Genomic DNA, 21,379 nt, shown 5'->3' on the forward strand with positions numbered 1-21,379 from the left:
CTCCTCTGGCGGGTCTGCTCCTGTGGAATGTTGCATGCGACGCGAGTGCTTGCACACCCTACCTCACATCGATGCTCCGGGAATAGGATGGCAGGGAACCAGTGGTTCACTTGTCCCGCCAGCACTTCTGCATGGTTACTTGTACCTGCATCCAGTGGACACAGATACAATTGAGTTCAGGGGCTGCACAGAAACCGGCCGCCTTGAACATTTACCAGCCCAGGGGGGTATGTGTACCCTTACCCCCCCGGCCCAGCTCGCCCCTGTGGTAGATATTGTTTACTGCGGTATATTGACTGCTGGTACAAATTGGTGTGTACAGTGTTTTGACTGCTGGTAGATATTGGTATGTGCTGTATATTCACTGCTGGTAGGTATTGGTGTGTGCAGTATACTGACTGCTGGTAGATATTGGTATGTGCTGTATATTCACTGCTGGTAGGTATTGGTGTGTGCAGTATACTGACTGTTGGCAGATATCGGTATGTGCTGTATATTGAATGCTTGAACATAGTGGTGTATGTGGTACATTGACTGCTTGTAGATATTAGTATGTGCGGTATATTGACTGCTGGAATATATTGGCATGTGTAGTATATTTGTAGTGTCCCACTAGGTAGGAGTGGGCACTACACAAGGGTCAATTGGGTAGCGTGTACTTCTACTCACAAGGGACAGTGATATTGTATTGATCTATGCATTTAATGTAATTTACTGTGTGTTTTACATGCAATGGTTTTCCCTGTTATATGCTTTGCAGGCCTAGTGGGGTGTAATTTAGCATTCCAGACACTAGAGGGAGATAGGGAGCCCCTAGTATAAATGTCCAGGCCCAGACAGGGAGTGGTCAGGTCATAGTCAGGAGTCTGTGGAGACAGAAGTGAGAAGGCACCAGCCCAGGATATGCTGAGGGCCTCCTCCTGACATGCAGCTGGATAGTCCTGGTTTCTAGCTGCACCAGGAGGCTAGATGGAGTACAGCCTGCTTGGAGACCGTAGTATATTCCAGGGGACTAGAGGAGTTACCTCGTCAGCCTGAAGCTCCTGAGGCTAAGGATAGCTCAGTTGAGACACCCCAGTGGTAGGACAGCACCTCCTGGGAGCAACCTGCAGTCACCTGTCAGCGGAAGCAGAGAGATACAGCTAGGAAGCAAAGGTATTTGTAACCTTAAGCAAGCGCTAATACTGGAGGAAGGAATTCTTACCAAGGATTTAAGCCAGCAAATAGGCATCCGGGCCTTGGGATCCAGCCAGCTAGAATAGCTGTGGGGATAGAGCAGCATAGCACTGCCAAGCATTAATTATATACCCTCCACGTATCTTGCAAGATTGCAAGCTACTGTGATATCAACCTGCTGTGATATAAACCTGCTGTGCTTTTGGAACTGTAAAGGACTGTATTAACCTCTTCTGTACTTGATGTTTAAAGTTAGACTGTTAAGTAAAGCAACATTTGGTTCACTATACCACCTGTGTACCTCACTTATTCCAACTATAAACCGTTGTGCCACCGTCACAGGCACTGGCATCACGAACCTTAAAGGGACCTTGCCCCAGGCACTCAAAATACCCGTAACATCCAGGGCACCTCATCCACCATCAGGCCTGGTCCCTACATACAGAGTGTGCCCCAGAGGAACCGTGTCTACCTCTCCTTCACTGCTACATGCCTGCCCAGGGTTCTCCAATACAGTGAGCAACCCTCGTTTGCCCATAACCGTGACCTCACTTCGCTATACCCTGCAGGTCTGGCGTGTTGCATATTCTCTGCTGTAAGATATTAGTATGTATAGTATATTCACTGCTGGTAGATATTAGTATGTATAGTATATTCACTGCTGGTAGATATTAGTATGTATAGTATATTCACTGCTGGTAGATATTGGTATGTGTAGTATATTCACTGCTGGTAGATATTGGTATGTGTAGTATATTCACTGCTGGTAGATATTGGTATGTGTAGTATATTCACTGCTGGTAGATATTGGTGTGTTTATTCACTGCCGGTATATATTTATGTGTGTGGTATATTCAGTTGGCTACTTGGCTTTTTACCTTTGGGGGTTGGGGCACCATTTCAATTTTAGCCTCAGGAAGCTGAAAAGCTAGAATCTGCCCTGCAACATCTAACCTCACGGGCACCCCAGCTACCACCAAAAAATATATAATAAATAAGAAAATCCATATAAAAACGACATCTTTTTCCTTGGATAAAACTTTTTTCAATGGCAAAAATAAAATCTCTTCCACGTGGTATTACCGCATCCATAACGAACCACACTACACACTTATCATGTAATTTATCCCATACAGAGAATGTTGCAAAAAACACAAAAAAAACCTCAATGGCAGTATTGCTAATTTTTTCTACCCCCCTCCCAGATAGTTAGGGCTTTTGTACATGGGTGAATCCATTGCAGGAATCGCGCTCGTGTGTGAGTGTGATTTACAGGAGCGGCGCAGGCATTATACTGATTTATAATGCTGTGTGCCTCTGCTTGACCTTCCTTCTACAATATGATCCTGTAGCAATAAGGTCATACAGAGGCACAAAGCATTATAAATCAGTATCATGCCTGCGCTCCTGCAAGTCCAGAACGGAGGGTCACGCTCACACACAGGGCGTGATTCCCACAATTGACTCGCTCAGTTTGAAGCAGCCCTTAAAGGGAACCTGTCACCTCCAAGTGATATAAAACTGCCAGCATTACCTTATAGCAGCCCCCAGTCTGTTATTGATCATGTGTGTGAGCCAGAAATTCGATAATCCATACTTGAGAAAAACAATTTTTTAATCTCCATGAGCGATATGTTTCCTGTGAGCTTGAAGTCAAGGGGGCAGCGGCCTCCTTGCTTCAAGTCAAGTAAAGCCCGCCTCTTACCCGTCCCCTCTTGATTGTGATTTACATATTTTCTATTCGTTTGGATCGGGCAAGTCTGGCGCCTGCGCGGTGCACTACATAATTCCGTCTCGGGGTTCCGCAGTCAGCCGGGCATAATTTTCTCACTGCCCATGCACCGGCAAGAATCAGTGTGAGTGCTCGCGCCGGCGAGGTATATTCACAGCACGAGCGTGATCACTGGCTTGAGTTCTTCTGCTCCTGCAACCAGTGATCACGCTTGCGCTGTGAATATACCTCGCCGGCGCAAGCGCACACACTGATTCTTGCTGCCGTGCGCACAGAGAAAATTATGCCCGGCTGACTGCGGGAGCCGGAGGCGGGATCGTGCAGTCACAATGGGCGCACCGCTCAGGCGCCAGACTTGCGCGATCCGAAGGAATAGAAAATATATAAATCAAAGTCAAGAGGGGACGGGTAAGAGGCGGGCTTTGCTTGACTTCAAGCTCACAGGAAACATATAGCTCATGGAGATTAAAAAAGTGTTTTTAAGTATAGATTATCGAACCTCTGGCTCACACACATGATCAATAACAGACTGGGGGCTGCTATAAGGTAATGCTGGCAGTTTTATATCACTTTTGGAGGTGACAGGTTCCCTTTAATAAAAGTTAATCAGTAAGTTATGTGTAACCGCAAAATGATAACATTAAAAACTAGAACTTGTCCTGCAAAATGCAAGCCCCCATATGGCTACATCAACAGAAAAATAATAAAGTTATAGTTCTTGAAAGAAAAAAAAAAAAGAAAAAAAAAATATTGCTTGGTCTGTAACAGTCTGGTCACTAAGTGGTTAATGGTGATGTAACAATTGCAGCTGCTTCTGAGGATGATGTCACAACAGAGTTCTAGTCCTAAAGTTCCCATAGATGATTTATTCCCATTTTGCGCTAGATAGTTGATCGGTGTGTATCCTATCGCTCGCTATTTTTTGGCTATTTCTTTGCTTTCTGGAAATAACATCTGGACCAGGACGTTACTGTCTGACTGACAGGTAAGGCGCAGCAATTTATCCGCTATAATGTCATTAGGTATAACTCTGTAGGTTACTATACGAGGTGTATACTCTCTCTGAGTCTTATATACGGCCAGATTGACTCTGGACACAAGTGATACCGTTTCTAATCACACCGATACCTCACCACAGCTGTACGCGGGAGGACTTCTCTTCATCCGGATTATCAGCAGTTGGGCTGTGATTCAGGGAAATGTCTTATAAACTGCCAAGTCCAAACTGGACCAGTGGAGCTTGTGACATATTTCCTCATTGTAGATACAGATTTCTCTAATTAATTCCTCCTCGAAACTGTGTTGGTCAATAATGTGGCAATGGAAGTTGGAGTTCGCCATTTTCATTAAAATAAAATAAAACATTGTAAAGCTGAATGTAGACTCTGATGTGTGAACTAGACCTGAAAGAGGAGCAGTCAGCAGGATCAATCCAGGTATAATCCAGACATGCACAGTAAGTAGAGGTGTCCTTGAAATAATAGGGCCCTATAGCAAAACTCAGAATTGGTCTCCGTTCCCCCAAAGTACAATCATTGTAACTAGCCTCTATATTCTCATTGGAAAACTGGCATAAATGATAAATCTACCAGGGCGGGTGGCCCTGTTCTCACCATGCCAACCGTCACTACATTTAGTCGCAATGGCGTTTAAACAATGGCAAACCCACAGTTTGCCAATTTTTTTAAACTAGCTTCTGGCATAGGGACCATTGTAAATGACCCCCGATGTGCTAAGCTTTCCTCCTCTTCAGCCTCTCCTTACTCCATTCCCTGGAGGAAGCATCTGGAGGAGGACAGGGACAGGATGCCCAGGGGCAGGAGCGTACAATATGTTCTCCTGATCCGGCAGCTGCTGGTCTAGTGTTACTGTGTCAATGCCATGGGGTGAATTTAGGTCAGAAAACCGTCATTGCCATTCAGCCCAGCCTGGCCCACTGACCTCAGGGTCCCCATAGGGACTGTGTGGTCTGCCTCCATTGATGGTACTAACCCACTGGCAGTAAGCATTTCATCAGCAGGAAAACCTAGTGAAGTGCACGGGGCAAGCGGTGATAATAGAGTCAACAATGTTTTTGTGGGCCTTACAGGGCCAGGCCAGAGGACAAGGGTCTAGGGTCTGCCCCTCGGTGCACTGAAGTCCTAATTTGCATATTGATTCAAAACGACCAGATCTCTGGAATGGAGCAGCAGGTTTTAAGATATCGTTTTAATCAACAGGAGTAACACTTCCAGGCAGTATGCCTGTTTGATAGGGTTGATCCTGCAGACAGGTGTTTACCCCCTTCCCAAGTGAGCCGAGCAGGCGCATAGGCACTGGGGGACTTCTGTTTTCTACAGCAGACACCAAGGGCTAATGTCTGCGATCGGTGATACGATCGAACGCAGGAAATTAACCCTCAGATGCGGTGACCATGACATCTGGGGACTAAAAATCCGGGGAGCACTGTGTGTGGTGGTCTAAGTCCTCCTGAACGATTCGATGCTGTATTTCACAATATTCACATGATGACCTCAAATAAAACACAGGAGGTCAAACACATGGGTATATATGGTTCTATCTATAGGTCAGTCACGGATGGAAACGTTTATTGGGGGCAGTGAGTCCAGTGACAAAGGAACGTATAGAAGTCATTCATTTTCATTTTCTGTGAATTTCAATCACAGATGGGGTCAATAAAGGGGCCACATTTCCACTGTGCTGGTAGATCGGCGTCCACATTGTAATGGGTAGTTATAGCTGAAGCTGCATCTCCTATAGATTGCTGCTTCCACCATTTCTGATGATGTCATCTGGTCGGTCATTTACCACAGTTATGGCCATTTACAGGGACAGATTGTCAGACCAGTTATCGGGATTGTGTGATAAATGTGTTTTGTAAAAATGCTGCCGATTGAGCGATGCCACATTTATGCCACACAAGTCATCAGCGTCTGTCAGCAGCACAGCTCTGTGTGTGACCAGGGATCTGCCACCGACAGATAATGAATCTGTATGGGGATGAGCGATGGTGGTAATGATTGCTCACCCCCATACACAGGGAGGATTGCTGCCTGTAAGGCTACTTTCACACTGGTGTTTTGGCTTTCCGTTTCTGAGATCCGTTCAGGGCTCTCACCAGCGGCCCAAAACGGATCAGTTTTGCCCTAATGCATTCTGAATGGAAAAGGATCCGCTCAGAATTCATCAGTTTGCCTCCGTTCAGTCTCCATTCTGCTGTCCATCTGATGAAACTGAGCCAAACGGATCAGTCCTGACACACAATGTAAGTCAATGGGGACGGATCCGTTTTCTATGACACAATCTGGCACAATAGAAAACGGATCCGTCCTCTATTGACTTTCAATGGTATTCAAGACAGATCCGTCTTGGCTATGTTAATTAAAGATAATACAAACGGATCCGTTCTGAACGGATGCAGACGTTTGTATTATCTGAACGGATCCGTCTGTGCAGATCCATGACTGATCCGCACCAAACGCGAGTGTGAAAGTAGCCTAACTGCAGCTGAACCAGAGGGCAGATTATTGCTGCTGGATGATGGTCGGGAAATATTTGCTTCTTCCTTTGTTTTAGACTTTTTTAGTTTTGCATATGGCGTCTTGTTTTGTTTAGTTCACTGTTTGAATACTTTATAATATATGAATAATTCTTTATTTTCTTAGTTATTATGAAGACTTTAAGAAGTCTGAATTTTTCCACTGAGGTAAACTGCTTTATCTTACCCTTCTGTCTATGTACTAGTGGCTTATATACCGTGTCTGTGTATAATCCGCACATCTCTGGTATATACCGTAACCATACAATACCTACAAAAACACATGGATGCCCAGATCATTCAGAGTCCAAACGATCATAAAGTATCAAAAAATCCTTATTTAATGTCATACTAATAAAAGGCTAAAAAACATACATAGAGGTCCACATTGCAAGGTGACCTGCATAAGGGGGACCACTGGAGTGAGGCTAGCGATGAGACATTACATGTATACATAGACCAGCATAGACTAATGGCATGTCAATACCTTACTACATTTCATAGGATCAAAGTTTAAAATAGCATGTAGATACCTTCATAAGTTATATAAAGTCAACCGATGCGATCAAAGCGGTAACAGAGGCGGAAAAGCCTAAAGCAGTGACTCGCATATATAGAACAATAATATACCAATTGCTTATCTAATACATCTCTGCAACACCAGTGTCCCTCACTTATCCACTGTGTTTCGCCCAATGGCTTCGTCAGGGGAATGGCTTCAAAGCGCAGCCACTATACAACGTGCGGCGCTGTCCTTGGTATGCTGTAAGGAGGTGGCAGCACTCAATATAGCGCAGCGGCCACTTCAAACAGTTGACCGACGGAGGTGCTGGGAGATGGACCCTCACCAATCAGATGTTAATGTCCTGTCGGATAGGCCATCAATATCGAACTCTCGAGAAACCGCTTTAAGATTCTGGTTAGGAAGTTTTTCATTATTTACTATAGTAAGGGATTAGTTAATGAGGTATTATGGTGACATGTTGGCCGGGACATGCAGCAATGTTCCTGCTAGATTATCCATTCGTCCGATTTCTATCTATGGATCATTAGATGGTAAAATGATCAAAATCAAACTCTCGAAAAAAAAACTTTAAGATCCTGGTTACTATGTTTTTTATTTTCTATAATACGGGATTAGTTATTATCTATATGTATAATGATTTAGCAGGATCCGGTATTGTATGTACTGCCCTCTCTATAACATCTCTTCTACACCAGCTCTCTCTAATGTTCATGTGTCACATGGGACAAATTACAGGAGTGTTTTCTGATTTTTACCTCTTCTCCTCTGTCTTCACTATAGGACGATATGACGAGGTCTTCACCTCCGATGTCCTCAACAAGTGAGACCAGCATCCACAATTATGCTGAGGTATTTTCTATAGATATTCAGTTGTGAAGACTTCTATAAAATGTTATAGTTACCTACTGTTCTGTGTCTGGAAGAAGCAGCCATGATTTTCTAATCTCATACACGTTGTATCCCACATAAGTCATTTACGTTTCTTCTTTATCCTTCCGTTACTAATACTGACACCATACTCAGAAATGGTCATTTTTATATCATATTCTTTCATCTTGTCTTCACAGATTATGACAGAATTCCCTGAACTACCAGGCTACTGGTTTGAATGTAGAGTGGAGGTTAGATTTATTTTGTCTTCCATTTTACTCCAGCAGAGATCCGGATGCTTTCCGGCATCTATGCCATGTCTCGTCCAGACAAAATCACGGGCATCCGGTGGTAGATGGTCGTATCCGACAATGCCCGATACTGTGAGCTCCATTAGCCTGATCCTTAGATGGATCAGACTACCAGATTCCAAACCTAACTGTGAATGGGGCCTTACTAATAGAATAGGTGATCCTACTAACTGAGGAAAAACCCTACTTATGTTCTTAGATGGTAGCCCCACAACTCTTCTGCAAGTAATGTCCCCACCTGAAGGGTCCTATAGATGTGTGGATAGATTTCATGTGCTCCAAGAACAGACGATAAGAATCTGCTTCTATTTTACTAAACTCCAACTGAAATTTCACAATTAAAAATGTAAGAAATAATTCCCTATAGAATTAGCAGAACATGAAATGCCGGTCATAGTGAACACCACTTTATAACTGATAAGAATTATCTTCTAAGAAGGGGCTCAAGGGATTTACCAGACCCCCGTATGTGTCTGTGTTATTAAAGGATGGAGAAGAATATCTGATGTAAAACTTTTATACTTATGGATTACACTCACCGCTAATTTTATTTCAGGTTCCCCCTAAAGTAACATCTCAGCTCTCACACTTTTATGACTCTGAGGTATTTCTATTTATTGATATATTAATAGATATTAGATCTAATTATCTACCGATCTATCTATCATCTATCTGTCTGCCTTAGACTATTCTGTCTTTCTTTGCTCTCATTTTCATGTTTGATATTCAATACATTTGCTAAATGCAGCGCCCAAGGGCCGATTGGGTCCCAGTGTTTAGAAATGGAGAGTGGTGCTGTGGCCTTTATAGTTTGTGTCACGGTGCTCCTACCTGAATACTGTCGGTCCTTGGAGTTAGGCTCCGTAGCAACAAAGGAGTTGTAGTTGGTGGAATAAGTAGAGTCCAGACTTGGTAAACTTCAACGGTTGTTACTTGAATAAACGTGCAATAAACTTGTGTCCTCCAGACAATACTCGATCTTTCTCTTGGCTCCAGCAGGCTAAGGGTAAAATAGCAGGTAAACTTGTATACTTTGCTTTATGTCTCTAGTTACTGGACTTTGTAGAGGTTCTGGTACCGTTAAGTGGGGTGCCTTTTGGCTGTTGACCCCCTCATTATACTGTTTTTGAACTGCAAGGAGTCAAGGAGCTTACCAAAATCTGCTCCTCCTAGAAGACTTATGCTGCAGGAGGGAACAACGTTCCGCTCACTGCTTCATGTCTGGTTCCTTGGACTCTCAATTCAACTCCCCACAGCTTCCTGCAACTCCTCCCTTGGTAGGAAACAGGACTAGCTCACTTCTGCCTAAAAGGAGGAAGAATGGGATGGTAAGTTTCATTCTGTCCAAAGGTACTCTCTGCTAGTGATGGACGAACAACGGCCGGGACATTCACTTTAATGGCAGGCGAACCTGAAAAACCTTCAGGTCATATTTGTAGCCAGAAAACACTTACTAGAAGTACACAAATAGTCCCACAACATGTACAGTGATATACCAGAGGGGGATCATTGGCAACAATTTCCCCCAAAAATATGTATTTTAATTAGGGGCCATTTTTATGCGTATTAAAGGGAAACTCTCAAAAATGTGCCCTGCTGGAGCATAGAAATTTTTTATTTTTGGCCACGGGAGAACGGTCCCCAACAATTAGGCATTCACCTCACAGAAAAGAACTTGTCATTATGTGGCTGGAGGTAAATTAGTCTCAATTGGCTGTCCTGTCCTATCTGATGGATGTGTCATGGGTCAAAGTTCGGTGCAATGCAAAAGAATATGGCGCCCGCGAACATTGCATATGTTCAAATGTTCGGCGGATTCTTTGCTAGCCATTAGAGACAGTAGCTAGGTGTAGGAATGGTAGTGCCCCCTCTGCGGTACTACACTTACATTGTGGCCTAGGAATGAGATGAATGCAACGGTTCTTTAAAATAAACATATGGAATTAATTCTTATCTAAATGGTTTTTCTAGTCCCTCTTTCCAGGTTGAGAGGCGGCGGTGCTTGTACTTGGCCTCTCTCTGTTATAGATTATGGGAGATATATATGGAAACAGTCATAAACAAGAGACCTCTTATCAGAATCTATTATTAATATGGGAAAAAGTTGAATTTGAGTATTATGGCGAAATGTTGGCCGGGACATGCAGCAATGTTCCTGCTAGATTATCCATTCGTCCTATTTCTATCTATGGATCATTAGATGGTAAAATGATCAATATCAAACTCTCGAAAAACCCCTTTAAGATTCTGGTTACTATGCTTTTTATTTTCTATAATACGGGATTAGTTATTATCTATATGTTTAACGATTTAGCAGGATCCTGGTATTGTATGTACTGCCCTCTCTATAACATCTCTTCTACACCAGCTCTCTGTAATGTTCATGTGTCACATGTGACAAATTACAGGAGTGTTTTCTGATTTTTGCCTCTTCTCCTCTGTGTTCACTATAGGACGATATGACGAGGTCTTCAACTCCGATGTCCTCAAAAAGTGAGACCAGCATCCACAATTATGCTGAGGTATTTTCTATAATACGGGATTAGTTATTATCTATATGTTTAACGATTTAGCAGGATCCCGGTATTGTATGTACTGCCCTCTCTATAACATCTCTTCTACACCAGCTCTCTGTAATGTTCATGTGTCACATGTGACAAATTACAGGAGTGTTTTCAGATTTTTGCCTCTTCTCCTCTGTCTTCACTATAGGACGATATGACGAGGTCTTCAACTCCGATGTCCTCAAAAAGTGAGACCAGCATCCACAATTATGCTGAGGTATTTTCTATAGATATTCAGTTGTGAAGAATTCTATAAAATGTTATAGTTACCTACTGTACTGTGTCTGGAAGAAGCAGCCATGATTTTCTAATCTCATACACGTTGTGTTCCACATAAGTCATTTACGTTTCTTCTTTATCCTTCACTTACTAATACTGACACCATACTCAGAAATGGTCATTTTTATATCATATTCTTTCATCTTGTCTTCACAGATTTTGACACAATTCCCAGAGCTGCCAGGACACTGGTTTGAATGTAGAGTGGAGGTTAGATTTATTGTGTCTTTTTACTTGTTAGGGTACTTTCACACTTGCGTTGTTTGATTCCGGCAGGTAGTTCAGTTACCTGATCAGGAAAACTGTGCGCAGACGCATGTCATTTGCAGACTGATCATGATCCTGGTCAATCGGACAAATGCATTGCAATACGGGATCCGGTGTCTTCTGGAAAAACGGATCCGATGTTTATTATTTTTCAAATTTTTAAAGGTCTACGCACGCGCTGACCTGGAAAACAGATCCGTTTTACTGGAACACTTGATACTGGATCTGGCATTAATACATTTCAATGGAAATTAATGACGGGCATTCAGGCAAGTGAACCGGAATTTTGGCCGGAGAAAATACCTCAGCATGCTGCGGTATTTTCTCCGTCCAAATACTCTAAGTAACTGAACTGAAGACATCCTGATGCATACTGAACGGATTGCTTTCCATTCAGCATGCATTGGGACAAAAGTGATCAGTTTTTTTTTCCAGTATTGGTGTAACGGTCACGCCCACACGCACACAGGGGGAAGGATAGTGACCACTGCGCTCCACCCTTACCCCTGGCCCTGCCTACTTGCCTCACAAGTCCTGATGACAGGGGACAACTGGATGAAAGTCCCTTACTTAGGATATGTGCAGGGAAGACAGACAAGACAAAATACGGAACATGAACGGACCGGGTCAGAACCAAGAGAGCTACGCAGTACAAAGGGTTAAGCAAAGAATGGTCAGGAGAAGCCGGGGTCAAAGATCAGGAGAGTAGAGAAGTAACAGAGGAGTTCGAGGTCACAATACCAGGACGAATGCGCAGTACAGGAGTAGCAGGCAAAGGATCGTCAGGGAACAGGATCAGGTGAGTATTCAGTAGTCCAACAAATAGCCAGGAACCTAGAAATTAACAGGCAACCTGTGGCCAGAAGGCTGCCTGTATTTATAGTGGGGAGTGAGGGACATGTGACGTGGACAGCTTCACATGACCGACAGATCGACCAGTTGAGCACCGAGTGATCAGCTCGGCGCTCAAGGCAGACCTAGGAGCAGGGAACCTCCCAGCTAGCAACGCCGCCCTGGGAACGAGGTCAAACACAGATCCTCGCTCCCAAAGCTAAGCAGCAGGTCTGTGGCTGATGGGAGACTGAGTGCGCCTTCGGCACCCCGTTACAATTGGGCCCCTAGGACAGAACTCAATACCGGAAAAGTTTAACGCTAGTGTGAAATTACCCTTATGTATATATGTTATAGATTTTGTTATCTTTATTCTGTTTGAAATAAGAATATTAGGCCCCATTCCCAGTTGAGTTTGGAATCCGGTAGCCTCAACCGGCTGAGTATGAAGCTACCGGAGCTCACCAAACCGGGCATTGCCGGATATGACTGTGTATCACTGGATCTTCATTGACTATAATGGGATCCAGCAGAGATTTGGACGCTTTCCAGCATATATGCCATGAATCGACCAGACAAAATCTCGGGCATCTGGCAGTATACAGTCGTTTCCGACAATGCCAGATACTGTGAGCTCCGGTAGCCTGATCGTCAGATGGATCAGGCTATCAGATTCACGTAACTGTGAACGTGGCCTTACTAATAGAATAAGTGATCCTACTAACTGAAGAAAAACCCTACTTATGTTCTTAGATGGTAGCCCCACAACTCTCTTCTTCCAAGTAATGTTCCCACCCGAAGTGTTCTATAGATTTCATATCCTCCAAGAACAGACTATAAGAATCTGCTTCCACTTTTTTTTTTTTACTAAACTGAAATTTCACAAATATAAATGTAAGAAATGATTCCTTATAGAATTAGCAGACCATGAAATGCCGGTCATAGTGAAAACCACTTTATAACTGATAAGAATTATCTTCTAAGAAGGGGCTCAAGGGATTAACCAGACCCCCGTATGTGTCTGTGTTATTAAAGGGAGAAGAAGATCCGATATAAAACTTTTATATTCTTATGGATTACACTCACCGCTAATTTTATTTCAGATTCCCCCAAAAGCAACATCCCAGCTCTCACAGTTTTACATCTCTGAGGTATCTCTATTTATCGATCTAATATCCATCAATATATCTAACTATCTGTCTATCTATCTCTCTGTCTGCCTATTTCTATTATGGATCATTAGATGGTAAAATGATCAACATCAAACTCTCGAAAAACCCCTTTAAGATTCTGGTTACTATGTTTTTTATTTTCTATTATACGGGATTAGTTATTATCCATATGTTTAATGATTTAGCAGGATCCTGGTATTGTATGTACTGCCCTCTCTATAACATCTCTTCTACACCAGCTCTCTGTAATGTTCATGTGTCACATGTGACAAACTACAGGAGTGTTTTCTGATTTTTGCCTTTTCTCCTCTGTCTTCACTATAGGACGATCTGACGAGGTCTTCAACTCCGATGTCCTCAAAAAGTGAGACCAGCATCCACAATTATGCTGAGGTATTTTCTATAGATATTCAGTTGTGAAAACTTCTATAAAATGTTAGTTACCTACTGTTCTGTGTCTGGAAGAAGCAGCCATAGTTTTCTAATCTCATACACGTTGTATCCCACATAAGTCATTTACGTTTCTTCTTTATCATTCCCTTACTAATACTGACACCATACTCAGAAATGGTCATTTTTATATCATATTCTTTCATCTTGTCTTCACAGATTATGACACAATTCCCAGAGCTGCCAGGACAATGGTTTGAATGTAGAGTGGAGGTTAGATTTATTGTGTCTTGCATCTTACTTGTTCGGGTACTTTCACACTTGCGTTGTTTGATTCCGGCAGGTAGTTCAGTTGCCTGATCAGGAAAACTGTGCGCAAACGCATGTCATTTGCAGACTGATCATCATCCTGATCAGTCAGACAAATACTTTGCAATACCAGATCCGTTTTTCCGGTGTCATCCGGAAAAACAGATCCGGTATTTATTATTTTTCAAATTTTTGAAGGTCTGCGCATGCCAGACCAGACAATCTCGGGCATCTGGCAGTATACAGTCGTATCCGACAATGCCAGATACTGTGAGCTCCGCTGGCCTGATTGTCAGATGGATCAGGCTACCAGATTCACGTAACTGTGAACGTGGCCTTACTAATAGAATAAGTGATCCTACTAACTGAGGAAAAACCCTACTTATGTTCTTAGATGGTAGCCCCACAACTCTCTTCTTCCAAGTAATGTTCCCACCCGAAGTGTTCTATAGATGTGTGGATAGATTTCATATCCTCCAAGAACAGACGATAAGAATCTGCTTCCACTTTTTTTTTTTTTTTTTGTTACTAAACTGAAATTTCACAAATATAAATGTAAGAAATAATTCCTTATAGAATTAGCAGTACATGAAATGCCGGTCATAGTGAACACCACTTTATAACTGATAAGAATTATCTTCTAAGAAGGGGCTCAAGGGATTTACCAGACCCCCGTATGTGTCTGTGTTATTAAAGGGTGAAGAAGATCCGATGTAAAATTTTTATACTTATGGATTACACTCACCGCTAATTTTATTTCAGGTTCCCCCAAAAGCAACATCCCAGCTCTCACAGTTTTACATCTCTGAGGTATCTCTATTTATCGATCTAATGTCTATCAATATATCTAACTACAGGTGAAACTCGAAAAATTTGAATATCGTGCAAAGTTCATTTATTTCAGTAATGCAACTTAAAAGGTGAAACGAACATATGAGAGACTCATTACAGGCAAAGCGAGATATTTCAAGCCTTTATTTGTTATAATCTGGATGATTATGGCTTACAGCTTATGAAACCCCAAAGTCTTAATTTTAAGGTACCCTTTGCTCAGGGGGTATGGATTAATTAGCTGACTAGAGTGTGACACTTTGAGCCTAGAATATTGAACCTTTTCACAAATTTCTAATATTAAGCTGCATTAATGCAATTTCTTTTAATTTGCATTACTGAAATAAATGGACTTGTGCACAATATTCTAATTTTTCGAGTTTCACCTGTATCTATCTATCTCTCTGACTTAGACTATTCTGTTTTTGTTTGCTCTTATTTTCTGCATGAAGAGGCTGCAGTGTTTCGTGAGCACCACAGTCTCTTCCTAGGCCATATGACATCACATTCATCGTTCACATGCCCTAGGTGCAGCTCTGTCTCATCAGGGTGATTGGGTCTGAGCTGCAATACCAAGCAGAGTGCTATCAAATGGACAGCGCTGTGCTTGGTAAAGAGCAAAGAGGCTTCGGTGCTCACTGGAACATCGCAGTCTCCTCAATCAGCTTATTGGTGGGGGTGCCAGGAGTCGGACCCCCCCACCATCTCATAACTTTCATACAGATGTCATAGATGTTACTGCAGTCCTATGTAACGCCCCACGTAACACAGTGAATTATTGTATTATGTTAGGTGCTACATAGGACTGCAGGGAACATCTACTACGTTATCTGTACACACAAAGTTTTCACTGTTATCTGGGCTGTTACAAATTTGCCAAATTTAAAATACATATAATTATAATAAAAAAGACTTGGAATACAGCACCACATATCTCTTACATCCAGGGACATCTGCTGTCATGTAGACCTTCTCTTTCCTCTTCTCCTGCGTCTGACCCAGACCACCATGACAAATTCTTTCAGCCGCATCTCGTCTCTACAGAGTTTATTACACAGACACGTTAGATTTCTAAATTTTTCCATCAACCTCCCCACCCTGGTGTCCCAACAGTGTCATCCTGCTGCCACTCCCAATACTGTGCCCTTTGTGCTCCCAATGTCCCAGGTACTATACTGCTGAAAAAATAGTGACCCCGGTAGACATAATTGGGGTCATTCATCAAACTGGTGGAAAGTAGAACTGTCTTGGTTGCACATAACAGCCAATCAGATCCCACCTTTCATTTTCCAAAGGAGCTGCTGTCAAAAATGAAAGGTGAGATCTAATTGGTTGCTATGGGCAACAAAGCCAGTTCTATTTTACACCAGTTTAATAAACTATCTCAAAGATCCCTATAGTGTCTACAGCAGTTATAATACCCCATAGAGTGCCCCAGTAATAACATCCTATATTGTGCTCCAGGTAATAATGCCTGAATAGAGAGTCCCCAAAAATAATGTCCACTAAAATGTCCTGTAATAGAAATGCCCCTACAGCGCCTCCACAATAGCAACGTCCCCCACACGGCCCCATATAGTAATTTCCCCCACACTGCCACATATAGTAATTTCCCCCACACTGCTCCATATATTAATTTTCCCCATACTGCCCCATATAGTAATTTTCCCCATACTGCCCCATATAGTAATTTCCCCAACACTGTCCCAAATAGTAGTTTTCATTACACTGCCCCATATAGTAATGTCCCCCATACTGCCCTATATAGTAATTCCCCCCACACTGCCCCATATAGTAATTTCCCCAACACTGCCCCAAATAGTAATTTTCCTTACACTGCCCCTATATAGTACTTTCCCCCACACTTCCCTCATATATTAATTTCCCCTACACTGCCCTTTATACTAATTTACCCCACACTTCCCACATATATTAATTCCCCTTACACTGCCCCATATAGTAATTTCCCCTACACTGCCCCATATAGTAATTTTTCCCACACTGCCACATATAGTATTTGGCCCCACGTTGCTACCATATAGTAATTTCCCCTATACTGCCACTATATAGAAATTTCCCTCACACTGCCCCCACAAAGTAATTTGCCCCCACACTGCCCCCCATGTATTAGTTTATCCCCAAAAAGTAATTTGCCTCCAGACTGCCGCCACATAGTAATTTCCACCACACTGCCTCATAAAATAATTTCTCCCACACTGCCCCATATAGTAATTTCCCCCACACTGCCCTCATGTAGTAGTTTGCCTCCACACTGCCCCCACAAAGTAATTTGCCCCCAGACTGTCACCACAAAGTAATTTGCCCCGACACTGCCCTATGAAGAAATTTTCCCCCACATTGCCCCCATTAAGTAATTTTCCCCCACATTGCCCCCATTAAGTAATTTTCCCCCACACTGCCCCCATTAAGTAATTTGCCCCCACACTGCCCCCATTAAGTAATTTGTCCCCACACTGCCCCCATTAAGTAATTTGTCCCCACACTGCCCCAATAAGTAATTTGCCTCCACACTGCCCCATTAAGTAATTTGCCCCATGTAATCATTTGCCCCCACTGTCCCAGCATTAATATAACCTCCTCTGCCCCCCAAAGTTGGCACACACAAAAAAAAAAACACTTAACTCTAATACTTACCTGTGTCCGTAATAGTAAGGCAGGCGCGCGTACATCAAAGCCCTGCACCCCGACACAGGCACACGATGACATCATCGCGTGTGATGAAGTCAAGTCATCGCGGACGCCTGCGCCGGGCTTTTACCCTACTAGGCCTGAAGCCTATGGCGGTTATAGGCAACGCAGTATGTGGGCTTTCGGATCGGTGTTGGGCCCCTCAGCGATGCCAAGCCCAGGGCTGCCAACCCGAACGCCCGTATTATAATCTGCCATTGACTGTAACCTCCTCTTAGGCCAGTGACATTATGCTGTGAGGAGGCCGCAGAACTCACTGGAGTGTAGCTGCCTCTTCAAACATTTGGCCAGTGGAGGTGCTGGGAGTTGGACCATCACTGACCAGATATTGATGGACTATCGGATACGCAATTAATACTAAACTCGAAGAACCCTTTTAAGATACTGGTTAGGAAGTTTTCATTTTTCAACCCAGTACTAGGTTAGGTATCATTTATATGTTTAATGGTTTAGCAGGATCCTGGTATTGTATGTACTGCCCTCTCTATAACATCTCTTCTACACCAGCTCTCTGTAATGTTCATGTGCCACATGTGACAAACTACAGGAGTGTTTTCTGATTTTTGCCTCTTCTCCTCTGTGTTCACTATAGGACGATATGACGAGGTCTTCACCTCTGATGTCCACATCAAGTGAGAGCAGCATGGAGGAATATGCTGAGGTATTTTCTATAGATATTCAGTTGTGAAGACTTCTACAAAATGTTATAGTTACCTACTGTACTGCTTCTAGAAAAAGCAGCCATGTTTTTCGAATGTCATATAAGTTAGCTCCAAGTTATTTCCCATTTAAGGGGGTTGTGCAGAGGTTTTATATTGATGATCTATCCTTAGGATACAGTAGGTCATCAATATCTGATTGGCGGGGGCCCTACACCAGGCATCCCATCCCATCATCTGTTTGAAAAGGTGGCAGTGCTCCATGCAAACACTACTTCTTCTTCTTCATTACACTGCCCGCCGTCTTGGAAGTCTCGGAGATAGAGTACGGTTACAAGTACACAATACATTCACTTGAATGGAGTAAGTACTTGTAATTACACTGCTCTGCTGTTGCAAGGGAAACAATGCACTGAGTAATGAAGTAGTTGCGCTCAAATGGAGCAAAGCCTCCTCTGCAAACAGCTGATAGTCAAGGTCAGGCCAACATCATAGTCAAGGACAGGCCAAGATCAGGGCAGTCAGAGTATGTGCTTAATGGTAAATGGTCTGAGATCATTGTATGAAGAGAAGGATCAATACAGAGGTAAGGCATGGATCAGGTCTGGCAGTAGAGGGTCAGATTGAAATAAACAGGCAGAGGCCAGTACACATGCAGACAACAGCGACAGCACACCTTTTCAGGAACTTAGTAACAACCTATTGAACCCGTTGCTCAGGCACACTGCCACAGGGGAAGGTGCCTTAAGATCCCTTAGGTAGCAAGCATAGGCTGGAGCAGATTAGGGTGAGTGCATGCTGGCCTTTGAAGAGCTAAAGGGGAGTGTGTGACCACCCTATGGCCACAGAAGGAGAGTCCAGGCCAGCCAGCACAAGTCTAGTCAGGGGGGAGTTCAAACCTCCTGGAAGCCAAAACACGGGACCGGTGGGTGAAGCAGCAGTGGCCACAAGCCGTCACTTTAACAATTACAATTATAATTCATGACTGTTTACTCTTTTTCACTATAGGGGAATGAATTGAGGGCGTCACCACCATCACAAACACATAGCATGCTGAGTTATTTTATCCGTCCAAATACCGTAAAAGTGACTGAACTGAAGGCATCCTGATGCATACTGAACGGATTGCTTTCCATTCAGAATGCAAAAACTGATCAGTTTTTTCCAGTATTGAGCCCCTAGGACAGAACTCAATACCGGAAAAGTTTAACGCTAGTGTGAAAGTACCCTTATGTATAAATGTTATAGATTTTGTTATCTTTATTCTGTTTGAAATAAGAATATTAGGCCCCATTCCCAGTTGTGTTTGGAATCCGTTATAAAGCTACCGGAGCTCACCGTACCTGGCATTGCCGGATATGACTGTGTATCGCTGGATCTTCATTGACTATAATGGGATCCAGCAGAGATTCGGACACCATGGCATACCATGCCATGAATCGACCAGACAAAATCACGGACATCTGGCAGTATACAGTCGTATCTGACAATGCCAGATACTGTGAGCTCCGGTAGCCTGATCCTCAGATGGTTCAGGCTACCAGATTCCAAACGTAACTGTGAACGTGGCCTTACTAATAGAATAAGTGATCCTACTAACTGAGGAAAAACCCTACTTATGTTCTTAGATGGTAGCCTCACAACTCACTTCTTCCAAGTAATGTTCCCACACAAAGTGTTCTATAGATTTCATATCCTCCAAGAACAGACTATAAGAATCTGCTTCCACTTTTTTACAAATGTAAGAAATAATTCCCTATAGAATTAGCAGAACATGAAATGCCGGTCATAGTGAACACCACTTTATAACTGATAAGAATTATCTTCTAAGAAGGGGCTCCAGGGATTTACCAGACCCCCGTATGTGTCTGTGTTAATAAAGGCTAGAAAAGATCTGATGTAAAACTTTTATATTCTTATGGATTACACTCACCGCTAATTTTATTTCAGGTTCCCCCAAAAGCAACATCCCAGCTCTCACAGTTTTACATCTCTGAGGTATCTCTATTTATCGATCTAATATCAATCAATATATCTAACTATCTAACTATCTCTCTGTCTGCCTTAGACTATTCTGGTTTTCTTTGCTCTTATTTTCATGTCTGACCTTCAATACTAGGGATAAGATGAACTTAATGTTTTTTTTTTTTATAAACCTATGGAATCAATGCATATCTAAATGGTTTTCCAGCTCTAGTCCCTCTTTCCAGGTTGAGAGGCGGCTGTGCTTGTATTTGTTCACTCTCTATTATAAGTTATGAGAGATATGGAAACAGTCATAAACTAGAGACCTCATATAAGAATCTATCGTTAATATGTGAAAAAGTTGCATTTGAGTATTATGGGGAAATGCTGGCTGGGACATGCAGCAATGTTCCTACTCTATTATCCATTAGTCCTTCTTCTTTCTATGGATCATTAGATGGTAAAATGGTAAATCTCCGGTTCCCTCTTCTGATCTGTACTTTCCTAACCTGTGTTTTATTAGGAGAACATTAGAAGACCTGGCTCTGTAGGGCCTGGGAATAACATCTGCTCTATATGTACACTGGGAAACAGAAAAGACGACCCAGGGTGTCCCAGGGAGGGGTGAAGGACAGTGCCCACCCAATATGACCACAAATGACACCTTTAAAGGGTAACTCGGCACAAGCTCCCGAGTACAACAGCAGAAACACAAGGAAATGTAGCTCATAGTGCCAGAATATAAAAATATATATTTTATTAGGACTTAATTAAAATTACATGAATGAAAGAAACCAGTAAATGTGATGCCATTAACAGGATAAAATAAGAGCAGAGGACAGAAAAGAGAGAGCGCCACACTGGGGAAGCACATGGGTCAAAAATACAGTATATCAATAAATCATAGGGAAATACTGGGAACAGTGCCCAACCTATGAGAATGAACAGTAAAATTGATGTATATAGGTGAGACAGTGGTCAGCATAAGCACCCCCACATGGCAGTAGAAAATGGTATGTTAAACAATTAAGATAAAGGTAAACAACAGACCAACCATAAAGACCTGGTTTGGTAGGCACCAAGGTCGTGTTTGCCAAGAAGGGAGTGACAAGAGGACCGGAGCTTACCTAACAAGGACCGTGTGCTGAATTACCCAATTACACTGCCCCATATATTAATTTCCCCCACACTGCCCCATATAGTATTTTCCACCACATTGCCCCATATAGTAATTTTCCCCATACTTCCCC

At 42.8% G+C, this 21,379-nt stretch overlaps 2 long non-coding RNA genes across 2 annotated transcripts; both read left to right on the forward strand.

Annotated features, from left to right (window-relative positions):
- Nucleotides 1–3,407: 3,407 nt before the first annotated feature.
- On the forward strand, nt 3,408–7,814 carry LOC122923021. Its single transcript, XR_006387226.1, has 3 exons — nt 3,408–3,454; nt 6,574–6,614; nt 7,753–7,814. It is a non-coding gene; the product is annotated as an uncharacterized LOC122923021 (long non-coding RNA).
- A 5,810-nt stretch (nt 7,815–13,624) lies between these two features.
- LOC122923018 lies at nt 13,625–18,159 on the forward strand. Its single transcript, XR_006387223.1, has 4 exons — nt 13,625–13,659; nt 13,876–13,929; nt 14,728–14,775; nt 18,098–18,159. It is a non-coding gene; the product is annotated as an uncharacterized LOC122923018 (long non-coding RNA).
- Nucleotides 18,160–21,379: the final 3,220 nt, after the last annotated feature.

This window comes from Bufo gargarizans, unplaced genomic scaffold (assembly GCF_014858855.1).
Source record: "Bufo gargarizans isolate SCDJY-AF-19 unplaced genomic scaffold, ASM1485885v1 original_scaffold_1160_pilon, whole genome shotgun sequence".
Classification (NCBI taxonomy): Eukaryota; Metazoa; Chordata; class Amphibia; order Anura; family Bufonidae; genus Bufo; species Bufo gargarizans.